This window comes from Papaver somniferum, chromosome 5 (assembly GCF_003573695.1).
Source record: "Papaver somniferum cultivar HN1 chromosome 5, ASM357369v1, whole genome shotgun sequence".
Classification (NCBI taxonomy): Eukaryota; Viridiplantae; Streptophyta; class Magnoliopsida; order Ranunculales; family Papaveraceae; genus Papaver; species Papaver somniferum.
The window spans coordinates 195,078,486-195,103,622 of NC_039362.1; the positions used below are offsets into that span (position 1 = coordinate 195,078,486).

A 25,137-nucleotide genomic window follows, 5' to 3' on the forward strand; every position below is an offset into this window, starting at 1 on the left:
CTCCTCTGCGCGATAACCATCGCACCCTTCATTTTTGTCTTGAGAACACAACTTCTGCCTCTGTATTTTTCCTCCTTCTGTAGAAGTAATATTTCTTGTTCGCTTAGTATCATTATTCGAAGAATACCCTGCTTTAGTATTCTTCTTATCTGTTTTTACAACATTATATACTGCGTCCACCATTAACCTCTCAGCTCTTTGACTATCCGCAACATGCTTTTTCCAATTTCTTCACTTACTCTCTCTTTATTCGCACTTATCAATGTCAATTTCTTGACAATTTCTACTTTCAATTGTATTTCCTCTTATAATACCAACACCCTGGGGTAAAGGAAATTTTATGCACTGGTGAAATGTCGAAGCCACAACCAAGATACTGTGCAGCCATGGTCTTCCAATCAGAGCGTTATAGGGTGATTCGACATCCACAACACATAATACAATTTTTGTTGGCATATTCTGAAGAAGAATCCTCATTGTCACCTCGCCTTTTGGCTTGTTCACAGTTCCATTGAAGCCATAAATTTTATACGTTGAAGGAATGAATTCGTCGTCCCTTCCACCCATGGTTTTGCATGTAGGATAAAAGAGAATGTCGACAGAGCTTCCAGGATCTATAAGTATTCTATTTATTCCCCAAGTGTTTGCTTCATGTTCCTCATCATCTTCTGCCTTTACTTTCGGATTAATTCCTAATCTCACTACTAATGGACATTCATGCGATTCCCCTCCTCCTGGTGTTTCTTCCGCATTGAACGAGATAGTCTGTTTTTGCCAATCCTTCAATGGTGATACTTTCGCAAGATTGAGAATTTCTCTTCCATCAGCATCTCTCGCATACACCCTACTTAAGACATTGTCATCTCTCTCCCCCTTTCTACGGGCACAACACTTGCGGGGTTTTGAATAAGGAAAGGACTTCCTATGTGAGTCAAATAAGGAAAGGAGGCAACCATGCCCGCAAAGATAAGACACCACCGTGCCAATCCGTCTGCGCCATGCTTGCCTCACCAAACCGCGTCTTACCTTGTACCGCCGTCCGTGCCATGCTTGCCTCACCAAACCGTGTCATGCCTTGTACCGCCGTCCGCGCCATGCTTGCCTTGCCAGAACCGCGCCATGCCTTGGACCCACCATGCCAAGCCGTCCGCGCACGCCTTGCACCACCGTCCACGTCATGCTTACCACATGCCAAGTCGTTCGCGCATGCTTTGCCTCACCAAACCACGCATTTCCTTGTCCCCACCATGCCAAGCGGTCCGCGCCAACACCAACAACTCACCAAGCCAGCGTCATGATGTTCCCTAACCCAACCAAGGTGATGCATAGTCAAACTAAGCCGACGATCTTCATCTCGCCACTTCACGGTCTACACCACGAATAGAATCTGCGCAAGGCCGCTAAACACGAGGATCATGGACTCTCCTTACCTCTCGAAAAAGGTTAGTCGGACCTTCCTGACCATCGTTCCACGAATTATCGTTTCGATTTTTGTCCTTGCCCGTCACCAGGTTATGCTTACCTCGCAACAATGCTCATCTTCCGAGCTAAGCAGGGGACTTAATGTTGATGGTGGTTTTTAGCTTAGGGTTAAAATCGTAAAACTCTACAACTGACATGACGTCACTATGACCCTTAGCACATTTATTGAACCGATCAGCATGCCTACATAAGAATTACTAGGGTACCTTTTTTTTATGTGTCATGTTCCACGGCAGAACCCTTAACATTGACCGACATCATCTATGCCAACCCCTAATTCTCAGGCTAACACGCAAGGGCATGCCAACCCTGCCAGCCGCACCACTGTACCAATGGAAAACCATGCCAGCCACATCTCCGCGCCAACGCATGCCAACCATGTCATCCGCACCACTGTGCCAATGGCAAACCAAGCCATCCACACTTCCGCGCCAAGGCATACCAACCATGCCTGCCGCCCCTCCGCGCCAAGGCATGCCAACCATGCCAGCCACATCTCCGTGCCAAGGCATGCCAACCATGCCAGCAGCACCACTGTGCCAATGGCAAACCATGCCATCCACATCTCCGCGCCAAGGCATGCCAACCATGCCAGCCGCACCACTGTGCCAATGGAAAACTATTCCATCCACGTTTCCGCGCCAAGGCATGCCAACCATACCAGCCGCACCACTGTACCAATGGCAAACCATTCCATCCACGTTTCCGCGCCAAGGCATGCCAGCCGCACCACTGTGCCAATGGCAAACCATGCCAACCACATCTCCGCGCCAAGGTATGCCAACCATTCCAGCTGCACCACTGTCCCAATGGCAAACCATACCAACCACATTTCTGCGCCAAGGCATGCTAACCATGCCAGCCGCACCTCTGTGCCAATGGCAAACCATGCCAGCTGCACCACTGTGCCAATGGAAAACCATGCCAGCCACATCTCCTCGCCAAGGCATGCCAACCATGCCAGCCGCACCACTGTGCCAATGGAAAACCATGCCAGCCACGTCTACCACGCCAAGGCATGCCAACCATACTAGTCGCACCATGCGCCAATGGCATGCCAAACCCTTGGCCCCACCATTCCAAGCCAACCGCACCTTGCCTTGGCCCCAACCATGCTAGCCGCACCATGCGCCAATGGCATGCCAAGCCTTTGGCCCCACCATGCCAAGCCAACCGCCATTTTCCTTGGCCCCACCATGCCAAGCCAACCGCACCTTGCCTTGGCCCCAACCATGCTAGCCGCACCATGCGCCAATGGCATTACAAACCCTTGGCCCCACCATGCCAAGCCGTCCATGCCAAACCTTTGTCCCCACTATGCCAAGCCGTCCGCGCCATTTGCCTTGGCCCCACCATGCCAAGACAACCGCACCTTGCCTTGGCCCCAACCATACTAGCCGCACCATACGCCAATGGCATGCCAAACCCTTGGCCCCACCATGCCAAGCCAACCACACCTTGCCTTGGCCCTACCATACCGACCTTCCCTATGCGGCTACGAAAACGAAGGCGTGCGACGATCAACGACCACCCTTCCATCCTAGATGTGAATCCTAGCCGTCCAAGGTTGCCAAACAGCGCATGGTAACCTTTGGCCCAAAACCCTATTTTTGGCCACGCCAAACCGCGCCAAGGCATGCCATGCCACATGTGCCAATAGCATGCCAACCACCTTTCCGCGTCACACCATGTCTGCCTTCCCTATGCGGCTACCAAAATGAAGGCGTGCGACAATCAACGGCAACCCTTCCATCCTAGATGCAAATCCTACTTGTCCAAGGTTGCCAAACAGCGCATGGTCACTTTTGGCCCAAAACCCTAGTTTTGGCCACGCCAAACCGCGCCAAGGAATGCCATGCCACATGTTCCAATTGCATGCCAACCACCTTGTCGCGCCACACCATGCCGTCCTTCCTTATGCGGCTACCAAAATGAAGGCGTGCGAAGATCAACGGCCAACCTTCCATCCTAGATGCATATCTTGGCCGTCCAAGGTTACTAGCTAACGCATGGAATCCAAGCCCTAGTTTGGTCGCGCCCAAACAAAGGCAAAACCCTAACTTTTGGCCATGCCTAAACTAGGCCATATTAAAGCTATGTCGGCCATGCTTTCATGCCACTGGTTACCAAAACGACGGTGTACGACGATCAACGGCTACCCTTCCTCTCAAGATGCAAAATCTCGACCGTCGAAGGTCACCACCAAACCGACAAGTCTCCCAAGCTCAACTTGCCAAACAACAACAACATGCTACGTGTTTTCCACAAAAACACTCGAGACATCAACACATGTCACAAACTAGGGGATGCTCATTGGGTATTGGTTTGGCAGTTTACAGCGTGCGGCGTACACTATGCCCGTTACAAGACAGTGTCATAAGGATGAGGCGGTTAGTAAATACAGGGAGTAATGGTGAAGCACTTTCTTTTATGGAACATCAATTCCAGGCGTTACCGTTACCACCTCCTCCCATTTACTCACCCTTTTTCCATTTCTTAATGAGACCAGAGTACGTTTCACTTCGACTTGTATAAATAGGTCTTACCTATTTCCACCGAAAAACAAGTTCAGGTCAGGAATATACAACACTCAGAAAATATTTACCAGCTTTCCATTTGTTAGCTTCCCACTTTCTGATACAAGTCGTAAAACAACTACTCTTCCAGAATCAACTATTCTGGTCTCAACACTCTCTTCGCTTCCCTCCCCAAAACCAACCCTTCTCCTTCACTTTGTGACCGAAGCAAGTCTGGAACGACCATTTCTTGGTTTAGGCCGGATTTGTATAGATTGATCTCTCGAATCTGAAGTACTCCCTTGCAGTACATTGTTTAGGGTTTAAACTCGTTTCTCACCCACACACCCGAAATTACCAAAATCAGCAGAAATCGTTTTCACCCTCAAACAACTACCCATGGATATTAGCTTTTGTTCCATTTCTGCAATGTTCCTTCCTTGATTTCCCTGCGACGTACTCGCAACAACATTTGTCAGTCTTAGGAGTAAACTTGTATTTCCACCTTTCGCATCAGGTATTGCAACTGGGTACGACTCCATATCTCTTTGCTTTTCCTCAAGTGCTATGTACTCCTATTGAAATTCGCGCAACTCTGACATTGTTATGGTATCCTTTATCCTAAAGATTTGTGTATATAGTAAATCTGTAGCGAAAAGAGCATTTATAAATGCAAGAATAAGGTGTCGCTCATCCACTCGTCTTCCCATTTCGCTACACATGGTTCTCCGGCTTGTTGTTAGATGACGCAAACTCGCATTTGTTTTTCTGCGAAGTCCAAATGCCGTCTCAGTCCCTTTTCTTGACATATTATTGATGATATATTGTCCTAAAAAGACGTTCTGTAAATGGTGAAATGACCCAATGGATTCTATTGGTAATACTTCAAACCATTTCAAAGCTTCCCCTGCCAGGCTCGCAGCAAAATATTTACACATTACTGCATCATTGTTTTCTCATTGCAATAGAGACCGGGTGTAAGCTTTCACGTGTTGTATTGCACAGACGCTTCCATCAAATATGCTAGTGAACGCTGGTAAATTGCACTTGGACGGTATCACTGCCCTTTGAATCTGCCTTGTAAAGGGAGTTTTCCCAGCTTCCTCCACTGCTTCCTCTAGTTGTCTCCTTCCGCCATTTCTTTTCGCAGTCATCATTTCTCTTAATTCCACAATTTCTTTAAGAATTTCTTCACTGAAGCTTTGGTCTATATCTTCGCGCATAGGTCTCTTTAATCTTGTTTGCCTCAGTCTATTCTCATGATTATTCTGACGTACTTCCTCTTGTATCTCATATTCTTCAGCTTATTCTCTTCTTCTCCTATGCCTTTCAATGTTCGTTTCAATCTGTGCTCTATCATATCGTTCCTCTTCACCTGTGCGATCATGTCGACGTCTTCACATTTCTCTTTCTTGTGGTGCAACCCATCCTTGTTCTATATCATCCATGCGATGACTTTCGCGCCACCTTACTCGATTATCATGATTATTTTGACGTAATGCTTCTTGCAATTCTCTCTCTTCAATTTCTTCCCTTCGTCATTTTCTGTCTCTTTCATTCCTCGCACGTGTAATTTCCCTTTCGCGCTCGTTCTCTTCTCTCAACATTTATCTTCTATGCAATATCATCTGTCCTTGCCTCGGATCCTCTTCTTCTCTTTCAAAATTATTATGTGTGCGACGTAGAAGTTCACGCGGATGCTCATATCGATTAGTTCCCAAATCTTGAGCCACATCCCTTCTCTTTTGTTGGTCCTGTTGATTATCATCTACTTGCAGGTTTTCTTCAATTGCTTCCATGTGTTATCTTCGCCTAATATCTTCTTGATTAGATTGAATTTGTCTTGATGAACTCCTGTTTGATCTCGACCTTGATCGTGTAGCGCTTCTTGATCTCTGTTCTTCCAATCTAAGATTCTCTTCTCTTAAGTCATCATTCTGACGTATCAAATTCGCACGCTCTTCACCTTCTCTTTGTCGTTATGCGATCAATCTTTGTGTGAGTTCTGCAATTGTTATATTCTCATCATTACCATCAATCCTTCCTGCATTTCCAGTTCTTTGTGTTTCCTCTTCAGTTGAACTTGTTTGCGAAGTATGAACGCTCACTCTATCATAATCAATATCATTGTTCCGCTCTTGTTCACGCTGTGGTCCAATTGGATTTTCGTTTCCTTGATTTTCTCTTACTCTTTCTTCTTGTTGGCCAAGATTTGTAATTCTTCTTCTTTCAGCAATTCTAGTGCTCCTTCTAGCTGTTGTTCCCTGTTCAATAGTAGATCCAAGTCTCACCATCTTCAATTTCCATATCTTACTTTTTCCAAGATTCTATGAATTTACTACTAGGATTTATCACCCAAAGCTGTTTCTGGCGCCAAAAATGTAGTTGCAGGAAAACATACAACCACACCCTAATGTATCTAAATAATAACCTAAGTAATCATAATGAATTCTTTATTAATTATCAAGGTTTATAATTGGATACAAATGATTACAATGACTTTACTTGCTCTCTCAATAAACTTTCTATCTCCTAGTTTCTTGTCTAACTCGCACTAAAAGATCTCTCCCTCTATGTGATGACTTATTTCCTTTATATAGGATTCCTCATAGTGGATGACAACTAAGAGACCCATTATTTTCGGAATCACTGTGCATTACATTCGCTCATGTATACTCACTCATTCTCGCACAGCTTATACTTCGCATAGATCATCACACTTTACTCGTGACTTTGCTGACATCATCCAATACGTCACTTCAACTCTGCCATGTGCGATAGTCTTCTCTTACGTCAGATAATCCTTACTTCGCATACTTATTGATATGTGCGATATTCATTCCTACACAGGTAACCTTTATTTTTATTTCCTTAATAAAAACAAAGCATGCTTATATTGTGTTCTACATCCATAGATAGGGAGGTCAGGTATTAAGAAATAAGCATGTTGGAGGTCCAGTATTCCACCATTCCTCACATAATTTAGAAACAAGAGCAGCCGGTTCTAGAGCGTCAGCTGATTTATTACAACCAACAGGAACAAGATGACATGCAAGACCATGCAAGTAGAAGAGACATGTCTTTGATATTAATTGATTTCCATGAATTCAGTTTCTAAAATTACCAATAACAATTAAGAAAACAAATGTTCTCTCCAAAAATATACTTCTTTGATATTTTTAGAAATATAATTTATTAATATCAAAGACATGTGTCAACGTATCATTTGTCCCCATGCCCCCTTAAAAAACGTCCCCATCAAAAAATTTCTCCAAGTAGAATCCATATTAAAGAGACTTTCAAAACAAAGGAGTACTCTGCCAGGGTGGAGAGATTTTTTTGCTCGTTCATAAGATTTTTTGTGCCTAAGACTAAGACTAGGGATGGGTTTGGTAATGCTTTTTATTTTCCAAAAACACTTTCAAAACTTATATATGTCAATAATTTTTGATATTAGTGTTTGGTTTAAAAAAATTAAAGTGCTTTTAACCTAAAGAACTTCCAAAATACTTTTAAAAGCTGGGTAGAATGAGCTTTTAAAAGCTACAAAAGCATAAGCTTTGGTCCCACCTAAATTTAATGATTGATTTGTCTTTTTTATCCTTATTTTATTTTATTTTATTTTATAAATAACAGAATTTACCCTTAAATTTATATACAATCATTTATTATTATTTTTTATATTCAAGCTATTTTATTGCCATTTCATTTAATTTGTCAATAATTAAAATAAAAATAAATATTACATAATTACTTAATTTTAGGTTCACTCTTTGTTTGAAAATTATATGTATATCAAAAAGTAGTTAAGTACAATTTTAACAATCCTAATAATAGTGAGAATTAGTAAATTTAATGTTATATATATATATATATTTATATTTATATTTAATACTAAAAAAGTTAATTATTTTTAAACCCAATAAAATTAAATAAAATTATTTGGAGAGATATGTCTGTTTTTGTCATTCGCTACAACAACAACGGTTGAATATGATATTTTACCAAACACACTTTGATTGCTTTTTTAATCAGGTTTAACTTTAATTAATATTTTACCAAACGTCTAATTACTTTTTTCTCACAGCATAGCACAGCAGAAAAGCGCTTTTACAAAAGCTGCAGCAATACCAAACTAAGCCTAGATCTTCCTTCCAAACTGAAAGACCCTTCTTTGGTGATAAGGCTTGGTATCTGGAACATCTACGCTGCTTTTAGGTCCATCGAGATCTGATGTATCTTCCGTATATTTTCTACCATCGTTGGACACATGTTATTCCCAGTGGAGTTTTGCCACCTCAGCTCAGCCACGTGCCCTCGAGAACTACCCAACCTTAATACAGATTGTGCCTCCATTTGCCGTGAACCTTCACCAGTCAGACATTGCCACCTCGTCTTCTTCCACGTGCTTTGACCACGCCTATGGAGAAAAACTCACTGTATTAAATGCTGATCAGATATGTCACCTGTTGTTGTCCCCTCGATAGCTGCCACATCCCAATCCAAGGATCTAACTTTTCATCTCTACCGTCGAGTTATGCTTCCCCGAGATAAGATAAAATGGATAGAGAAGATATTTGTTGCATTTTGGATATCTGTATTTAGCCGGGGCTACTTTGTTAACTTGCACACAGCCGCCAGAATCGTGACATGTGCACAAAGGATTATTGGTGTTCACAGAATTCAAGCCGAATTTAAGGTTTTATTGCCAGCTTGACGCGACATGATTGGATGGAGAATTGTGCGGTTACTCAAGCAGACAAATTTGATTTGGAGTTCCTTTATATACCCCTAAAAACACTAATGGCACGTTAATTTTTTTGGAAAAAATAGTGAAATTTTTATACGTCTACCCCTTCCTAAATACCTGCTAGAATAAGTTATTTCTTCACAGTAAACAATTCCTATTGTATGTTTTATTATCCTCTGTAGTTCTGCTTCATAGAAGATGAAAGAGGAGACCTGTTATATGGGTCATGACTCATGAATTAAAGGTTTAACAGGGCTAAAAAAAAGTGAAGGAAAATCAAGAATACTTATGATAATTGATAAGATCTCTAAATTCCTTGGTAAAGCCCAGATTTAGTCTGTTGTATCAATTGTAAATAGTGAAGAACACGCCACTATTGGATTCGAGCTTGATGGCTTCCACATGAAAGCAAGAACCGAATCCACGGATTCATGAGATTTCTCTCCACCGATACACCATAGACCCAAAATAAAATATTAAGATTCCATACTTCCAATTATATAACAAAAAACTTGAAAACCCCATTTATCTCTGATTCAACGAAAGAATAAGGATTTTAGACCTCATATTGATCAAAAGTTATAGAATTAGATACTATCGATTCAAATTTTGATCAATTCTGGTGAATTGATTGTCTGGGTTTTGTCTAATTTAGTTGATTTAATCTTCATATGAGGTTAGATTTTTGGGTTCTTCTTGATCAGAAGAAATACGTGGATGTTATTTTTTTTTTCTTTTCTCGTGATCCAAAAATCATATCGGAGAGACAACCAGAAGAAGAGAGACCATGAGGCTTTGTAGGGTTAGGTTTTTGGTAATCAAGACGAAAAACTAGGGTTTTGTGGGATAAAGTAGAGGTTAGAAAATTAAGCTTATTAAGTTAGTGGGTGATCTGTGAAGAGAGAGCGAGGAAGAAGATAATATTTTCCTTTGGGTTTGTGATTTTGTTCTTGATGACGGGGTATACGAATTTAACAGATTAGATGGGTAGCACAATAACTTTTGGGGTAGATAAATAATGGGATACCGTTAGTATTTTTAGGGGTGTATAAAAGAAGACCCTTTTTCATACACTAGGGTAAATCGGTAGATAGGAGAGAAAATTACATTTACTACCTCAAGCTAACTTAGGCTTGGTAATATATATATGATCCTACATTGCTAAGTTGGTACGGCTCCCATGTTGCGCCACGGATTGAGTTGGATATCATTTCGTCGCACCATTAAATCATTCCCTTTGGGCGACGCTATGGTGTGATATTTCGCCCCTACATTGGATTAATTGCACCAGAATTAAGGAAGCACATCAAAATGACAAAGTTCCCAAATTCAACAGATTTTGCTGTTTGTAATTAAGAGTACCAGAAGGCAACAGCCATCAAAGGCATACCATCACCTCCATCGGCCGCTCAAATATTTTTTTATCCCCATCGCAATGATGTAAATTCTAAGTTACCATACATTTCTAGTTGTGATTTTTCCACTTTATGTTAATCAAATTTGTCTGCTTGAGTAACCGCACAATTCTCCATCCACTCATGTCGCGTCAAGCTGGCAATAAAACCTTGAATTCGACTTGGATTATGTGAACACCAATAATCCTTTGTGCACATGTCACGATTCTGGCGGCTGTGTGCAAGTTAACAAAATAGCCCCGACTAAACACAAATATCCGAGATTAGGAGAGAAAGGGGGACACATATACTTCTTCTCTTTCATCTTCCATCGCGATTTAGAGATAGAGCTCCACAAAAACACAAAAACTCTCTAATGGAGTCTTCATGTAACGCCAATATAATTTCATACTCATAATAAACAACCCGTTAATGTAGATCGTTTCATACTCATAATAAACCCCTGAACCCTGAACTAGGTAAAAAATCATGCGTCTATTTACATTTCTTGGAGAAAAAATTTGATGGGGGTGTTTTTTGAAGGGGGCATGGGGACCAGTGATATGTTGACACATGTCATTGATTGCCATGAATTATGTTTCCAAAAATGCAAAAAAAATGTATTTTTGGAGAGGAAATCTGTTATCTTAATTCTTATTTGTATTTTTGAAAATCATAATTCATGGGAATCAAAGATATGTGTCAATATATTATTGGTCCCCATGCCCCTTCAATAAACGCCCTTATCAAAAAATTTGTCCGCACCTTTATCTTACATTTTAAAGATGATATATGCTTAAACCAAGAGAACTATTACATGGGTGTAGTTGTGGGGTTTTCCCCGACTACATTCAAAGTTATCCTTAATCCGCTTGGAGTATCAGAACTTACAAAGAAGGCCCTGATCTCCTGCATGACCCTATGGCCATTTCAAGTTCTTGTACATACGCCATTTTCCGTTCTACTAAAATATCGAATTCAGATGCTACTACCAGTAGTAAAGTTCTTTCCAATACCAATCTCGAGCTTCAACAGTAGCAAAAGTCCTCTGCAACTCACATCATATGCCGACAAAGTTTGTCTTATACAGAAGTCTTAAAAGAGGAATGAATGAAGCTCCCTTTCAAGATCTTTTACATACGACCATTTGCCGATCTCCTAAAATATCACCACAAGAGTCTTGGGGAATTTGATCCCATTCCACGGGAACCAAATGGATTTGAAGCAGGGTGATCTTTGCCAGCTCCTTCAGGGAGAAAAAGCACAACAACTAAAAGAATCAGTTCAATTCATGGAACCATTTGATACTTTTCACATAACCTAGCCGATCTCTCTCATTTTCTTTCTCCCTCTACCTTTTTTTTTTTTTTAAATTTTCGTAGTAACCTAGGTCACTGAAAATTCAAGAAAGAATTCGGAAATCCATCGTCATTTAATTCATGGAACCATTTGATACTTTTCACATAATTTGCCGGATCCTTTCATGTTCTTGTACATACACCATTTGCCCGTTGACTTAAATAGGAATGAATGAAACTTCTCCGCTCCGTGAAAAACTGAAAATATAATCTCCAACATTTTGAGCATCAGAAGTGACAAAGGTCCTGATCTCCTGCATGACCCTATGGAATTGAATGTTGTCACATAAAATCCACATTCCTTTCAGGATCTTTTACATGCGCCATTTCTCGGTCTGCTAAAATATCACGACAAGAGTCTTGGGCAACTTGATCCCATTCCACAGGAACCAAAGGGGTTTGAAGCTGGGTGATCTCTGCCAGCTCCTTCAGGGAGAAAAAGCACAACAACTAAAAGAATCAGTTGAAAATATCAAAAAATATTTGGAAAGTTTTCTTTAGGAAACAAAATTGACCACACCACCTAAAAGAATCAATTGTAGAAGATCAAAATTAATAAAACTTACTGTTGCTATTTGTTTTGAGAGGATATACCATCGTGCTTGATTATTGAGTCGGCCTACAAACTATGGAAAGAACAATATGTACCCTGGCATCCATGAAACTAATTAGTTGAACAACCTAAAAAATCTTCTCAAAATCTTCTTCTTCTTCTTTCACCACTAGAGAAAGAGTGAGTAAACCTTGGTTGATTAACTTAGGAGTTGCGTCTGAAGTATTTTAGATTCTGTTGAGTTGTGTTATGGTTGATGAACCTAATATACACACACAGAGGCACCGAGAGAGGCTAGTGATACTGACTCAATATTCTTTGTTTTCTCCTCCACATTCATCGCACCACCAAATTTTTGGTGTTCAATTCCACCACATGGGTCTTAGTCCCCACGGTGAAAGAAAAAGTTATAAACCGCACGATCTTAGGGCCTGTCCACTCATTGCCAATTGGTTTTGAGTTGGATGCCCGAATTATTTGACCGCGCCTTTAATCCGCGTTATCCGATTTACTTTCCACGTGTTAGACCCGACGAGGCTACACGTGAGGGGGCGTGTTGAGATTATTAGTCTCACATTGTCTGGGCAATCTAACATTCTGCGGTTTATAATCCTTAGGGCCTCTCCACTCATCGCCAATTCGTTTTGAGTTGGATACCCGTATTCTAACAGAAAATGATGGTTTAGCCATTTTCATCTCCTTTTCTTTGGAGATAAAAGCCAAAAGAAAATAACTAATGGATCTCCTTTTCTTTGGAGATAAAAGCCAAAAGAAAATAACTAATGGCAAAATTAATTTGTTACGATCAAAAGAAAAATTATTTTGTTTGTGATATTAATAAGAGGGGGAGTGCGACTTTTTTACCACACACTTCTTCCCTTAATACAAATTAATGTTTCCCCGATCATGGATCATCTTTCAGAGGTTGAAATTACAAGATAAGAAGATATTCTCACTTTTTTTTTTCCTTATCCCCTCTTTTGGCTTGCACCATATGTTTGGTTCGTCCTAAAGCCATCGTGATCACGAGAAATGCTAAAGGTGATGAGGATTTGTTTTTATATATGTTCACATTGTTACAATTAATCCTTTAACTTCAAAATGATTCGATGGTGACTGCCACAAAATCTAAAGACTTAAAGGCCTAGACAAATAAATCTCCACTACACCATTTTTTCCAAATCGTAACGGTTTTTCGGCGTTAAGAATCGGGGTTGTAACAGTTTGAGACCGTTACGAAAGGGGGTGCTATAATTTTTCGTAACGGCCAACTAGCCGTTACGATTTTTTTTGTAACGGCCCTTGTAACAGCATAGAGCGTTACTACGTGGCACTGTCGTCACATATGTCAGCCGTTACGAATTTATTTAGTAACAAGACGTTGTAACAAGTTTACGAATTTTTTGTAACTGTAAAAAAATTACTTCCGGTCAACCTTGACCTGGTCAAATCAGTCGGCAATGACTAATTGTGACCAGGTCAAGGTTGACTGGCAACTCATTCTCGGCCAGAATACGCCGGAATTCCAAATAACCACGACCTGCATACACCTTGCATTTATCCTTCACAATCAACAATATTTTCTTCAATCAAATTCATCTCCATTCAATCAATTCTTATCACATTCAAATGGATTCATATAAAGGATTCATACAAAAAAGAACTTAAATTCTTCTAAGTATCAAATACTAGGGGAATGTATACAAATTCTTCTAAGTATCAGTTCATAGAAATTCCTACGTTCACAAATTTATTTAACTTAGAATGTACATAGAAACTTACTGCAACCTAATGTCTGCCTTGTTCTCCAACCTTTTTGCTCCAAACTTGTCGCAGCAGAGCATCATCCAATTAAACTGCAAACACAAAAATCATATACTTAGATGGAAGTATGTGCAAAAAAATCATCCCTAAGTTATGAGGTTACTGCTGCTAGTAAGAGAAGTGGAGGATCATACTACATTAAGTTCTTGTTAATTTCGTAGAAACCTACTTAAGTTCCTAAGTTCATTCCATTTCGTAGAAACCTACTACATTAGGGAATACATGGAAACCTACTTCAATTCCTAAGTTCATTTCATTCTCACTTGAAAATCACTATAAGTAGATACTGTAGAAAGTTACTCAAAACTTGCAGCTTCAAACAATTGAACCGGTAAGCTGTGATAGTTATCACATCTATGGTTTTTCAGAATTATTATACATACCGAGGATGTTACGCCATCTAAGAACTTAAATAAGAAAATCTGGAGTAAGCCTTCAAGCACAACAACAGCTAGACCAACTTGAAGCTGCAAATTTTAAGACATCAAGTCAGAAATCCATGCATAAAGTTATAGATGAAAAGTATCTGCTAAGTTTAAACTTCATAAGCATGTATACCAACCTATGTTAAAAGCAGAAAAAACTTCAAAAAAATATAAATTGGGGAGAAGAACAATGAGAAATACTTACTGTGGTTTTGTAATCAAGAACAAGCCCATGATTTATGCTATTGTTGTGGTACTCCTTTCTCTGCAAAGAAGAAAGTAAGATTTAATTTCAAACTGAACTAATAAAACATATAAAGGAAAAAAGATGGTTCTTAATTACTTCATTGCTACTAAACATTACCAAGAGAATTACAGGCTTATGGGCGACGAAAAATTTCCTATATGGTTTAGGGGCCTAAAGCGTACCAAGGTTTTAAGTCCACCTAAGCAGTAACAGACAAGATCCATATCTTGGAATTTAGGCCTATGGTGCAGTGTTCACGACCATAAACTCTATAGAAAACTAATAAGGGAGACACAAATTTATATATGAATTCAAACTTGCTAAATAAAAGAACACAAAAAATACCTTGGGGAAAAGTTTTTCATAAAGCTTCTGGTATTTAGCTTCACGAGCAGCCCTCTCCTCAAAAATCTTCGCTTCAAGCTCATCATGTTGGCCCTGCAAAGTATGCACCAGAATTTTTACTTCTCCTTCAACTCAACTACAAGCTTACCCCCACCAAGTTCAAGCTCATGATCGAAATTGATAACAAGCATTTTATGAAAAATACACAGAAAAAAACTCCATAGATAAAATAAGAAAAACATATGAAAGGAAGAACTACCACCTTCACAAAAGAAAAAAAAGATTATCTTGAATACGAGACACAACTGCCATACCTTTAAAGTGAGACGTAAAGTGGTGTCTCTGAACAATCTTTACCGAAGAGTTACCACCTACCCTGAAATCTAATTGAAAATAAGATAAAAGAAAATTGTGGGTGTACAACGATAACGTAGTGAATACAACTGAAATGCTTACAAGTTACAAGCAAATCCTTCTCCTAATGTTGCCTCAATTGACTGGTCCGAACTTTGCCATATGTTAATGTGCAAATGGAAAATTCTGTTGAGATTCCAGAAGCCCGACCACTTACTTAGACCATGTAAAAATAGAATTCATGTCCAAGAATAAGTGATCCAATCCTGCACCAAAAATTTAATGTGTAATGCAGTTAGAAGGAGAACCAATGGAGCTAAACTTGTCAGATATAGGAAGTATTGAACCCTGCGAATATGACTCATCAACGACGAAGTAACATTTATTTCCTTCATTCTACAAACCTGAATTGAACACCAAAAGGCGATCACAAGATCTGGCAATGCTACCAGAATCATGAGTACCATATGTAATTAGGAATTGCTTGAGTAACAATTTCAGCTCAATTTGCATAGGTCGACCTACTTATTCTGGTTCATGTCCTTTTTAATATGATTGTATCGTTTTTAAAGATGCAAAAAAAGAAAGAAAAAAAGAAAGAAAAAAAATCCTAGCTTAACAGAATTCTTGTGTGATCGGTTTTATGTAGTTGTATTTTTCTAGAATGAATTTTTGTTCCAGCAATTAAAAGATTAGAAAATTATGAACTCGTAGACAGCTTAATCCATACAAAAGTTTTAAAATGTCCGTGCACATTATAAACATTTAGGCCAAACGAGAAAAGTAGCAAGTTTCCGTGAAACTATTATCACCTAAAAATTCATCAAGAAAATCCAACAATCAAATAAATGGCAGAAAGAAAACACACACAAGAACGTCAAGTTCAGATAATACACATACCCTGTATTCATCTCAATAAATCCTCATTTCAGAAGTAGTACCTGGCAACTCAACTTACCTTGGAATACCTTCATTAATGCAGGAGCTTCTTGCTCATACGGTTTCACAAACTTTTCCGAAAAGAAGGAACATCTCCTTTATTCTACAAGCCCTTCAAAAAAAGGAGGCACCCAAACTACATCAAAAGGGATGGAAAACAAAACCAAACAACTTTGAAACATGAAAACTTCAAAAGAACTTAAGCAGAAGAATTAGAAAAACTCAAGCACTAAAGTGCGGTATCACTGGATTCAAACAACAACCTAACATAGTACACTCTGGGAATAATGGAGATATCTGTCTCTTTTAAAAAAGTAAAAATTAGTACCGTCACAGGGTAACACATTGCTAACTGATTGTTTTAAGATACAAATATATATCAACTTAGCTGATCCGTCACCTAATCAAACACTAGAGTTAAAATTTAAATGTAGCATTTCGCAGCAGGATATGAATCTACTGCTGCTTCATTACTACATAAATTTAGCATTCGTATTGATTATCAAAGTACGTAAACAATCCATATCCGGCAGAAACAGGCCATAACATATTTTATGAGAATTTTTTGGGTTAAACCGGTGACCACAATCCTTACCATAATTTTTAAATTTAGCCTGAACAAGGTGAGCAGAATCACTAACAGTGCTGCTGCAAAGCTAGCAGCAATTGTAATAGGAAGACGAGTCTTCAAATGCGGAGTGGTCGGCATCTAAGTATTGATAAGACATGGAAGCATGTATCCATCTGGAGAAAAACAGCTACTTCATAATAAATATATATTTCACATATATAAAGTCTATCGTGTCCGCGTGTCCACATATTCTAATTCTCTAGTTATTGCCTTGCAGGTGCTAGTCACATAACATAACATGCTTCTATGAGGTAAAGACAGTTTACGTTAAATCGAATTCCTAGCTAGATTGAAGTAATTTATCTTGATTCCTTGTTATGCCTCATTAAACTTCTGAATCATCACTTCAACCACTAACCATAAATTTCATCTTAATCACCATCATCTATACTCAGAACCAGAAAATAATTTCCAATTCCTTGTCTCTAATCAAAGTTCAAAACATCGATTCACCTCTCAAACCACCAAACCCAGTCTTTGATTTCTTCTTATCTATTACAAAATTGAACCTTCAATCAATTTCCAAACCCTAACTTCATCTCTCTAAAATTAAACAATGCAATTCATACTAACTGAAACCCTAAAATAGAAATTAAACAAATTAAAATTAAACAAATCAATTCATATACCTTCAACTTTAGTTCTTCAAAGTTCTTCAATCTTTCAAACCCTAAAATGAAATCAGAAAATCAGATTAGTATATATCCTTCAAACCATATATCTTTCAAACCCTAAAATTTGATTTAACAAATGATGAAATAAATACCTCTCAAGTTCTTCAACAGATGAAACTCTAAAAATGATTTCAGAAAAAGAAATCATATAAGCTTTATCAGATAAAAAAAAACCCTAAAATGAAAAACCCTAATGAAAAGAAAACAGACGATTGAATTAACACGATTAATGAAAACCCCAAATCGAAAAAAATTATAATTGAAATAACAGATCGAAACTGTTGTAAGACTCTAATCTCTAGTCTCTTTGATCGATTTATCATATGATTGAATTAACAGATCGAAACTGGTTAAACCCCAATCTCTGCAGGGGAGGAGATGAGAAGAGAAAAGATAGAGAGAAAGGGAAAAGAGAAATGGTGAGCTTAGTCGATGGTATTGGATGACATATCCCTTATCTCTTCAGGGGAGGAATTATCCTCTAGCAAAAGCAAAGTTGGGTGGGAAAAAACGGCACACAGCTGAATGACACGCACAAAATAAACCCATGTTACCGGCTCTAGTGTGACCGAGCGTGTGATTAGCACACGTTAAAAATTAGCATGTTATGATTCGTAACAGCTACCCCTGTTACGCATCTGGAAAAACTTTCGTAACGGCAACAGGAAACTTTGTAACGGCTGCTGGGCCGTTACGAATTTTAGTTGCGATTCCGGAAAAATGGTGTAGTGCTCCCACGTTGAATGGTGAGGAAACCCTTGCTTCCTATTGGTCGAAACAAAGCTTTTTTGAGTTTTGTGAAACGAGAGATTCGGTGAAGACATTTGACAACGTATAATTGGTTAAAAAAAAACCAATTTAACTAGAAAACGAAAGTCGTGTCGAACAAAGAAAAAGGAAACCACCCTTTATTATCCTTGCCGGCTAGCCATGAGTCTTAAAACGGCTGGTTGGAGATGTTTACGACTCCATAGGATAAAAAAACACACATCATATATATAATAATATGATACGAGACCTTCAATGTACAAATTATGGGGCGGAATTCATAATCTCTGATAGTAATGCAAACGACCCCAGAGAAGATACGCATGGGTGGGGTCATTGAAAAATTGAGGATCGAAGAAAATTGAGGATTGAAAATTAAGTACGGGCCAGGTAATCTGTCTCTCAAAGAGTACATCTTCACGTCCTGTTCACAACTGGAATCAGCTGATCTAATATTACTCTCATTAAGTAGGAAACCACCATAACTCTTATTGGGGAAATAGAGATTTTATTATAGAAAACATGCAGTTCATACTAACACGGCTTAATTGTTACTACCATTATTCTAGTAGCAACAACCAAACGAACAAGATCATTGGATCTAGTTCTAAACCATAAAACAGCAAGTAGAAGATGAATTTAAATAAATAAATAACAATAGTTTCACACAACCATAATTTACGTGGTTCGACATCGGAGTGTCTACATCCACGGGAGGGTAAAAGAGTTTTATTATGATCTTTATCTGTTACAAGGGTGATGAACCCCATTAATGATGATGATGTTCAGTGAAAGTTTCAATAACGAAGGTATAACGAAGATGTAACGAAGGTATAACGAAGGTTCCAAAGGTAAAACGAAGGTAAAACGAAGGTTCCGAAGGTATAACGAAGATGTAACGAAGGTATAACGAAGGTATAACGAAGGTTCCAAAGGTAAAACGAAGGTTCCGAAGGTAAAGCGAAGGTAAAACGAAGGTAGAAGATAGAACGAAGGTATTAATACTACCCAGCTATTATTCCTCTCTTCAGAGGTATTGGGTTTCTTACTCCTCTCTCTTTCTTCCACCCTCCAATCCCCCCTCTCTCTTCCTTATCTTCCCCTATTTATAAGGAAAAGGGATGTTAGTTATTTACAAAAATGACATCCGCTTAGATTCTAAGCTAACTTAGAACTGATTCGGTGTGCGCCGTTGTATGCTTATATCCAGCTGCGACTTCTAATCAGCGTCCACGTGTACGATGCATGATTTGGTATATACAATTTGCCCCTTTTCTTGAGGGTCGATGATAAGCGATCCTTAAGAAAAATTCCTCTCACCATAATCGTTCATGCTTCGGTTGTTGTTTCCTTCGGCCGCTCCTTGTCGAAAGGTTCTGTACTCTTATCGTACTGGTACAAGCACTCTTCGTGGCTTGTTCTTTGTTGGTATTTGGCATTTGACATTTTCAATACCCGGCTTGGTGCTTGTCCGTTGCATGCTTCAAGTTGAAAATGCTTTGTGAGGCCGGTTGAGCAGCAACAACCTATACATTGTAGTGTCGACAACTTTTACTTCACAACACCGAATTATTTGGGGTCATAGGACCTCGTAGGATTACTCAAATATATCTGGCACAAAAATGTAAGTGGACAACATTTCGTATCAGTTTTTTGTATTATAATAAATAAGGTAAATTCATCTTATGAGCAGTAACAAATTTATTTAAGTATTTGTATGGTTTGATTTTGCTCCTGCATTGTGGGGAATCGTAAATCCATTGTCGCTGAGGTAAGATGAGTGTTTGAACCTGTCACCCCGTTGGCCAATCTCGGGCCAGGAGATTACCGAACGGTGGGGGTTGAAAATCTCCCGGAGACGTGGTGTAAAACTGAATGTTTTGCAAACACCCGTTCCGCTGAGCTGCCAAAGGCATGTCATGTTGGGCATCTCTTTCTTATGGAAGCCTTCCCCCTGGTCGTACACTCATAGACGCTTATAGGGGAGTCCGGAGAGATTACATGTGAACGCTTTACCCAGTATGAAGATATGAGACCGGTGGTGCTTGCCCCGGTTCTCCATTATATGCATTAGTATCCAAAAACGTATCCAATTTATGGGAATGTATGCATTATTCAGAATTGAAATGTATCAAATGCATATAACAATGTATGTTAATATAAACAAGATGCAAGGAGTCTAAATATTTGCAAACTCTTTTGTTGGGTGTGATGTATGCCCCGTTTTGGTTTGGGAAGCTGGTTGCCGAAGCTTGTGAAAGCAAAAGTAATCGCCCCGCTGCTGTCAATGGTTGCAAGGCTTATGCTATATGTGTACCCCTTGTGATTGGGACAATAGTTGTCTTCGCGCCGCTGGGGTGTGTGGATATGTATTTCTGTATACAAATTTGGCATTGTTGGGCTTGAATTGCATCCTTTAATTATTCCAGAATTGAGCCTTGTAATGGTCAGTGGTGGTGCGCCTTCAGCTGCGTCCCCTAGTTGAGCAGATGCTAGCTACTTTGCTAACTGCTGCAAATTGAACAAACTCACACACTGTTGATGGCGCTGATGAACTTTTCTCGTCCTTGTTGTGCCTTTTCATCCTTGCTTCGGCTTGGGTGTGATGAGTCTACATCTTATAAATCAAGTACCTACACATAAAAACCGAAAAGAACTTGGGAGTTTACACTGCATCCGTGGTTACTTCATCTTCTCCTACATATGAGCTTTGGGCATGTGAGGTCTCCCACAAAATTCTCAAATCATGTAAACTACGACAGTCTGAGGAAGTATATATAGTACGACAAAGTATATATACTGTCATGACTGTCGTACTTTGCATATGAATGGAAGTATAAGAATCATTCTTATAAACAATGAAGCATAAACTCTCATATCATACTAAGCATTGATGCTTAATGTAAGGCAAGTCTATCGTACTGATACAAAGCTTTCGTCATTAGCTTCGTAATTTGAAGGTTTTGTCATCAGCTTCGTATTTTGAAGCTTCGTACTTAGCTTCGTGTTTTGAAGCTTCGTACTTAGCTTCGTGTTTTGAAGCTTCGTTAATTATGATGACGCGTTTTGAAGCTTCGTCCTTAGCTTCGTGTTTTGAATGTTCGTCCTTAGCTTCGTGTGTTGAAGCTTCGTCCTTAGCTTCGTGTTTTGAAGCTTAGCTTCGTCCTTAGCTTCGTGTTTTGAAGCTTCGTTAATTATGATGACGCGTTTTGAAGCTTCGTGTTTTGAAGATTCGTCCTTAGCTTCGTGTTTTGAAGCTTCGTGTTTTGAAGCTTCGTCCTTTAGGGTGCTGTTGGTGTTTCTTTACACGCAGACAGATGCTCCCTTCGTCTAAGTGAGTATCTATGGCCGCCGGAAGAGATAGTGTCTGGTTATTCAGAACTTTTTGTAATCTGCGCGTCCTTCTGAACTTTGTGAAGATTGTGTCATTATTGAGCAGCTGGCTCTACAACAAATTTGCATTATCGGAATGGAGGATTGGAGCCATCTATCTTGCTTGGAAGCCATCTTCATGAACTGACTTCCTCCGTACCTTTACTGTATATACACAACATTGCTTCTTTTCATCCTTTGTGAAGACTGTGTCCGCATTTGATTATTCTTACATCTCAGCAACAACACTAGGCAGCGGCTTCAGGTCGTTTTTATCTTGAATTGCAACATTTAGCTTGGTGTCTTGTTGCTCTGGAAGGTACTCAATCCAGCCGTATCATCTACTTGCCTAAGAATGGAGAAAAAATAAGTTGATTTTGAGTTGGAATTGTGACTTCTCTCGAGTGGTTCTTCACTATCATAGCTTGGTGATCTTCAGCTTTGCGTCGATGAACTTTGGATATTGTAACAAGACTCTAGCTCTTCGTTTTCACAGATCATTGTCGTCGGACCATGAATCTTCGTTTGGTGTTGCACCGGTTTTGATCGTTAGTAACAAAATTTCACACCACCATCGTTGGATTTGTTCTTCGGATTTTGTATCATCGTTCCCAGAATTTGCATAGCGGCTGTACTGCAACATTGGGTCGGACGGAAGCTAGCTGGGAAATCGGAGCTGAGCTAAGCTGCATGCGCTTTGTAATCGCCATATGAAGACTTCGAATGCCTCCACAAACTGAACTTTAGGTTCTAGGATATCTTGTGCATTCCAATATAGGGTTTGAACAGCATGGCATGACAGTAACTTTCGAAGATTACTTGAACTGCAACTTCTTTTAGTCGTACTCCGGTTCTTTTAGCTTGGCGATCTATCTTGCTTGGAAGCTACATCATCGGATTAGGGGATCGTAGCTATTGTCCGAGTAAGGGACCGAAGCTGCGTCATCGGGGTTATCAACGTCATCAGATTTGTTCTATAGATACTTCTGTCTTTGAACTTGCTTGCACCATCGGGTGGCCTTTGGTTGGTAACTAATCCTTTGTGTCAGGACCCTGCACTTGGATCGCCAGCGGGATGTTGGTTGATGTGAGCAGCTTGAATGTCAGGTGACTTGTACGTCTTCATTGTACTACCTTTTGGATGTAATGATACTCCTCCTCAGAGATTATGTACCTACATAAAATCAGAATTGAAACAAAGGGTCTTTTTGCTTGGCTTGATCGTCCGGGGACTTTGCTTCATCGGCACCAGCCCTTGCCTCTTTGTCTTCGGTATTTGTATCATCGTTATCAGCATCGTCGGTTTGCTCACACCTTTGTCATTAGTGACGTCATCCAGCTTTGGTCCATCATCTTCGTATTTTGGCTCTTCATTTTCGTCCTTGGATCATCGTGGCGAGGCTTTGTCTCTTCGTCATTGGAATTGAGACATCACGGCAAGACTCGCATCTTCAGCATCAGTCTTTGTTTCATTGTTATAGTTTGCGCCAACATCGTCGTCGGACTTGAGCTGTGCTAGGCTTGGGTTACGTAGAGGGACTTATATGTGCACGGACCAAGCTTTGAATGCCTTCGTCATCCACAACCGACTTTGGACCATCACTGCAAGACCTTGTACCACCTTCGTCGTTTGACTTTGTATCGAGTGGATGATCGGGATTGCATATTCAGACCAAGCCTGCGTTGTCAGACTAGGACTACATCTTCGGACCAAAACTGGGCTTCGTTTTCGCAAGACTCTGCACCATCGTCATCGTTGGCCTCCAACTTTGGTTCATCTGCGCATAACTTTGTCTCATCGGCTGACTTTGATTTGTCTGCATGAGGATTTATATCATCGGTCTTCTTGCATTTTTTGTCATCCTGGTTGGCCTTGGCTTCTTCATCTAGCTTTGCAGTCTCGTCTTGTTTGTAGAAGCATCATCGGCGGTTAGCATGTACGAAGCATCTATATCATCGGCGCCGCAGGCTTCGGATAATTGCAAGTTGCTCGTACGTCGAGTCATACTTGGTTCATATTACAACATTTCTGCACGTTGGCTTCTACAGCTCCATGGTGGCTTAGCTATATCTTTCCACAATGACGGGTATTTGTTGTGAGTCACAAACCTGCATAGAGAATGAACACGGAAACTTGGACTGACTGAATCCATTAAAGTAAATGTATCACGATATCAGCTTGTATACTTCGTTCTATTTGCATGTCCACTACATATTTTGGTGACTTTGTATTTCAGGTAGCCTGTGTATTCAACTTATACGAGTTGTTGGACTTCGGGTTCACTTGGATCATCCATATTAAACTTCGTATCATCGTTGGCGGATTAGTGGGATTAGCATCACTCCTCATTTGGTCGGCATCTTTAACTGAGCTAGTCTGCACCTGATTGTCCTCATATTGCGGCAGCAACACCGGTGAGTCAGCAACGGCTTTAGTTTTCTCCAGTTGAAGCTGAGTCTTCGCTGGTACTGATTAGCTTGCATAGCTTTTCTAACGAGAGACTTTGACTTATCATCGTTGCTCCTGCTGCTAGTGATAATTTGAGTTGATCTGTATCGGAGTGTAAGGAATATCCTCGCAGGGCCGCCTATCATCATAGGAACTGCATCATTGGATTTGTACTGTGGGTGAGCTTTGTACTTGAACTGCTAGTCCCTACCTCCTAATGAGTTGGTCTTCACGTCGGGAAGGTGCATCATCATATTATGGGAATGTAGCTATCATCGTCATAGTCTCGGCTGGTACTGATTAGTCTGCTCCTACAAACCTTTTCTAATGAGAGATCTGTTTATCGTACAATCACAAAACTTAAATAATCATTAGGTAGTTAGCTTGGCTATATAAAGATGGCTCAATCCCAACTTTGATTAGTTAATAATCGAAAGCTAAAGGTTCGAAATCAACGGAGAAATTTCACTCATCCAATCATGAAAACCATAGGGATTTCGAAAAATAAATGGAGTTGGGATAAAAAACAACAGAACTATGGCTCATACTTTTGGAGAAAACATTATAAAGCGCTACAGTTCATTGAATCACTTTTTCAAGACAAAGATAACGTAAGAAGTTCAGTTCAAAACTTAGTTTTCTATTTTAACCAAAATCAAAATTTGTGCTGCAAAACATTCTTCACATATGTAATCAATTGATATATTTAATTTCATGTAAATGTAAATTTGGCTGAATAGAATCTCTTGACCGAAGTTCAAGAAACAAAGAAGACATTCGTTTGAAGAATTTCACTAACACCCGTCAGAGAGATTTTAGTGAGAACCCAATTGAGAAAATTTCATAGAAAAATAAAAAAATAAACAGATCGGGAACAAAACCCACTTTACAGTACAAAGCAGTATCAATCAAAAATCAAAAATTTCAGGAAATTGATAAAAATGTTAAAAGATAATAGATCTGTACAGGTAGAATAAATTCTTTACCTAGTCCCTGTTTCTAGCGCCAAATTGTTACTACCATTATTCTAGTAGCAACAACCAAACGAACAAGATC

General features: G+C 39.7%; 3 long non-coding RNA genes across 4 annotated transcripts; all 3 read right to left on the minus strand.

Moving 5' to 3' along the window:
- Positions 1–11,484: 11,484 nt before the first annotated feature.
- On the minus strand, positions 11,485–12,400 carry LOC113284183. The gene is made up of 2 exons (XR_003327976.1): positions 12,067–12,400; positions 11,485–11,926 (listed from the first exon to the last, which is right to left on the minus strand). It is a non-coding gene; the product is annotated as an uncharacterized LOC113284183 (long non-coding RNA).
- Positions 12,401–13,752: 1,352 nt separating this feature from the next.
- LOC113278418 lies at positions 13,753–15,501 on the minus strand. 2 transcript variants are annotated; one of them, XR_003325507.1, is made up of 6 exons: positions 15,351–15,501; positions 15,209–15,270; positions 14,895–14,987; positions 14,508–14,567; positions 14,261–14,344; positions 13,753–13,909 (listed from the first exon to the last, which is right to left on the minus strand). It is a non-coding gene; the product is annotated as an uncharacterized LOC113278418 (long non-coding RNA). The 2 variants fall into 2 exon arrangements; XR_003325508.1 differs by having other exon boundaries at positions 15,209–15,277.
- A 1,318-nt stretch (positions 15,502–16,819) lies between these two features.
- On the minus strand, positions 16,820–18,983 carry LOC113278419. The gene is made up of 3 exons (XR_003325509.1): positions 17,585–18,983; positions 17,448–17,488; positions 16,820–16,931 (listed from the first exon to the last, which is right to left on the minus strand). It is a non-coding gene; the product is annotated as an uncharacterized LOC113278419 (long non-coding RNA).
- Positions 18,984–25,137: the final 6,154 nt, after the last annotated feature.